The sequence below is a fragment of the Rousettus aegyptiacus genome, unplaced genomic scaffold, assembly GCF_014176215.1.
Source record: "Rousettus aegyptiacus isolate mRouAeg1 unplaced genomic scaffold, mRouAeg1.p scaffold_m13_p_11, whole genome shotgun sequence".
Classification (NCBI taxonomy): Eukaryota; Metazoa; Chordata; class Mammalia; order Chiroptera; family Pteropodidae; genus Rousettus; species Rousettus aegyptiacus.
In genome coordinates, this window is record NW_023416286.1 from 81,363,173 (window position 1) to 81,367,657 (window position 4,485).

General features: G+C 31.8%; 1 pseudogene; it reads left to right on the forward strand.

Moving 5' to 3' along the window:
• Positions 1–2,740: 2,740 nt before the first annotated feature.
• Positions 2,741–2,862, forward strand: LOC118609814 (annotated as a pseudogene).
• The last annotated feature ends 1,623 nt before the right edge of the window (positions 2,863–4,485 follow it).

The following is a 4,485-nucleotide window of genomic DNA, read 5'->3' on the forward strand; positions in this document are numbered from 1 at the left end:
TGCGCGCGTGTGTGTAATGTCTATCTAAATGTTCTTTTTTTCAGTGGATACAGTTATTTCGATACATTGGCAATTGGCAACTACTAAAACAGCTTTAGAGCATTTTTAATAAATGTTTTCAATTTTTAATAATTTATCCTCCAATTACATCTTTTGTAGGTATATTTCTCAAAAGTAGAGACTAGAGAAACTAGTTGGAAAAATGTAAATCCATAGATATCATGTTAAAACCAATCATAGGCATACTGTGAACTGGTGTTAAGTTATACACCAGGCCAGCTTCAGAAATGACGATCAAACTGTGTAGGGATAACTGAAACCAGTAACAGAGTAAACACTGTGTTAGGATAATAGGGTGCTGACAGGGAGGATGCCTTCCAGCTGAATCATTTTTCCATTCCTGGAAGATTTTGAAATGGAGAATTAAGCATTATCCACCTCGGGGTTACTCAGTCAGAATGTATTTCTGCAGATGAGCTTGCTGATATAACACAGAAACGCACGGTGATGAGTCCTATAGAGTCTCAGTGCTCGCAGGCATGAGTCCTGCACACTGAACAGACTGGGTCAATGCTGCATCCCCAGTTTTCTCCAGACAACGACAAATAGAAACACCAGGTAGCTGTAGAACAATACTTGATGGGAAAATAAGCCAAGCATTATACTGTGGTGTCTTATGACACAATTGAGAAATGAATCCCTTAGGGGGACTGCAGAGAAATTCATAAATATGTAAAACAGTTAAGTTTTCGGAAAGTATATTACTTGTAGGATTAGATTTAGAAATGGGCAGGCTATAGCTTTCTTATATGTAAGAGCTTTGTGACTAAAAATAAGACTTTTGATAAATAGCACACACATAATGGCAAATGCCATATCACAAGATATATAATCTATGAAATGGCATTTAACCAGTGTACTTTTAACACTGGTTATTATCAGTTCATCCAAGTCCGACAAGTTAAAAATTTCTTTTCTTCAATTAAACTATCATACAGGGAAATTCCTACTAATTCATGTGTGTTTTTTCATTTGGAGGATGTTTTATGTTGAATTTTTAATCCAAGGCTAACTTCCCACAGCTTTCAGTACACGAAGAACATCCTTGCTCTAGTCTATAATACAAGTGTTCCCAGACAAGGCAGATGATTCCAGCTTTTTCATGCAAAACATGTAACAGATGATTATTTATTCCACTGCCTCAAATCATATTAAATATTCCAAAGTGAAATGTAAATGGTTTTAAATGTTTTAAGAATTATGCACCCCCCAAATCCATGCACAAATAAGATTTACCCATATCCATGAACATCATTTGCTTCCACTATTTTTACTATATAATTCTGAAAATGAACTCTCTTCAGCTACAAAATAACAAAACAAATACATGTGTAAATACTTAATCTATTCAACTATGCTGTATCGAGTTGGGCCTAACACTTGCAATAGGTATTACAGTGTTTTGAGGATAATAGGTATTCTGAAAGTATTGGCTGAAGTATTCAAGTTAACCACACAGAAGTGCTTTAAATAAAATTTAAAAAAATAGTTGATGATTTATATAAATGAGCACGATGCGGTGTGGTTGAGCTGTATTGTACAGAAGTATCGCTATACAGCAGATATTAACTAAATATAAATGCCAAAAGATTCTTTAGATTTCTTTATACTAACACAAATGAAGCAGCACACGTTTTCTTTTTAAAAATATAAGTTCTATGAATGCACTTTGTAAATTAGAAAAAATATAAATGATTCTGAAATATCTTGGCAACTTACTAATATTTTTTCTCAATAACAAAAGATTTGAAATTATTAATTTTCTCATTAAAATGTCTATAAATGATAAAATATAAAATAAAATTTAACAGGGCATACATGTCATAAACAAAGCTTAAAGTCAATTAATTATTAAAATATTAAAATTATAAATATCAATTAAAATAATATAAATAAGCAAACAATAAAGAGGATAAGAATATGCTTAATCAAATAATTTGAATATTAAGAAACTGGTGAAGATTAAGAAACTGGTGAATGTCTAAAATTAAAATAGTGTAATAAAATAACTGTAGGCATTCAAAATTTTTACTTAAACTTCCTGAGAAATGATACAAGAATATATGTGCCAGAATCTGTTCACATTTCAATCAGACTCCTCTGGTGTCCCCCTTGACTTGGTCTTCTAGCCTTCCCAATACACGGCTGAACTGTACTTTTCTACTTACTTGCAACTAGGGGAGGCCATGTAACTAGTTCTGGCCAATGGTCTGTAAAAATCACGGTTATGGTAGAGTGACAGTATAGCTCCTGTGGCAAAGTGATTAACTGAGAGTTTAGGATTCTCGAGCAAGTTCCTCACTGTAAAAATGAAAGGGCCAGGTCTCCCAACTGTTTCATCTACATGATGCTTGGTCTCCCATAGACCGTATCTCAAGGTGCCTATGTGGAGTAATGCTAGCTACCAAACCATGCTAGAGTCATAGGATAAGGGAATACTATAATTTTGTTATATTTAATCATTAAGTTTCGAGGTTGCTGTTTAGTTACCACACAATAATCTAGCCTCACCTGATCAATCCATTGGTATTAGGTAATTGTGATAGGTCTAATCCATCTTCAGGTAAAGACATGTATTTTTCACATATTGAACAATTTCTAAAAATAATAACAAGAGTTCAGCACTATTTGATGGTGCAATCTTATCCTATTTAAGAGTATTGTGAAATATTACTATTTTGTCTACGGCCATGTCACTCTGAACGTGCCTGATCTCGTCTGATGTCAGAAGCTAAGCAGGGTCGGGCCTGGTTAGTACTACTAAGATGGGAGATCACCTAGGAAGACCAAGTGCTATAGGCATTAAAAAAAAAAAGAAAGAAATATTACTATTTAAAGTAATAAAGAGTCGCTAACTAGATCACATAATAAGGTATTCAAAACAATTAAAAGATTTACAAGAGAAATAGACACATATACAATTTTTTGAAGTTATTACACAACATATGCCTCATCCTATCTGCTCACCTAAAAACTAAAATAATTAAGAAGAAAAATGAGAAGATAAATAATGATTTAATAGATCCAGCTTTGATAAGTATGTATACCTATGCAAGTTACATAGTTGTACATACTTATAAAATACGTTACATATAATATACTTATAAGTATGTATATACTTATTATATATTATTATTATATGTAATGTATATATCCTGGTTATTGCCAATCACAATTTTATAGCAAAAACTTAGAACAAAAAGCTAAAAACTAAATAGTATCTAGAAGAATTTGTACAAGGAGAAATTATTTAGAACAAGAAACAGACATGAAGGTCATTTCTTCATGCTCACTGACTGATGGCCTGCTTTTGAAGAGCTTTGCTGCAAATCAAGAAAAAATGTTATAAAGAAATCACAGGAGTGTAATGAATTATATTTAGAATGTAAGGAAAAATGATGTATTCCAGCTCATGAAAGAATTCATTTGAAAGTAAACCTTAATACAGAAAGTCAAAATGCCTATAATACTAATCTTGTCTATTGGTATCCTTGAAGAGATAAAATTAGGAAATGGGGAAGGAGAAGTTATATATTTACATTAAGTCCCTGTCGTACATGATAAAATCTCTTAAAATATTTGGTTAGTAACTCAATAAAAAGTATTTTGCAACTATATGTTACACAGAGGCTCTACCCATGACCCTGTCCAGATTCCTGAGGATCTAATATAAGAATATTGTTCTTGTGCATTAAATTTAATGTCCTAATAATTGTTTTTTGCGTGTTACCATTTCAAATATCAATTGTCAAATTAATGTTTAAGAAAATATAGAAATGTCTTACATTGTAGTATTCTAATATAGTTAAAAAATTAAAATAATTTTGAAAGACTAACAATGCCAATAAAATAATAAAGATGCACTGGTAATTGAAGTCAAGTTTATTTAGGAGCTATAATATCATGGCCCAAAAATCTCTGGATCCCAGAATTATTACTAGAATAAATTCATATCCAAAGGGACAGTATGTATGAGCCCCTATGAGAGCATGTGTTTATATCTGTATGTGCCTGTTTATAAGTGTGTGTGTGTGTGTGTGTGTGTGTGTGTTTGGGGGGTACCATATATAAACATTTTATGGTATATTATTTTATATTATCAAATTGTCAGTTTTAATTCATTTGTGTGAGGTACTAGAATTCACTGGAGGAAAAGGTCACAGACAAACTATTTACCAAGCCATAACTAACAACAACAACAAAAATTTACAAATTACCTCTGATAAGGACTATATTTTTAAAGTACTTTTTTAATAAAGGACTCACTCTACTACATACATATGTGTACATGTTTGTGAAAAGAATAAAACTAATAAAATGAGAAAAATTTAAAAGAATATGCCAAAGAAAAGGTAAAAAAAAAAAATGTCCTTCCACTTCCCAAAATGGTAGTATTTCATTTTCCTGGAAAGCCAAATGAACACG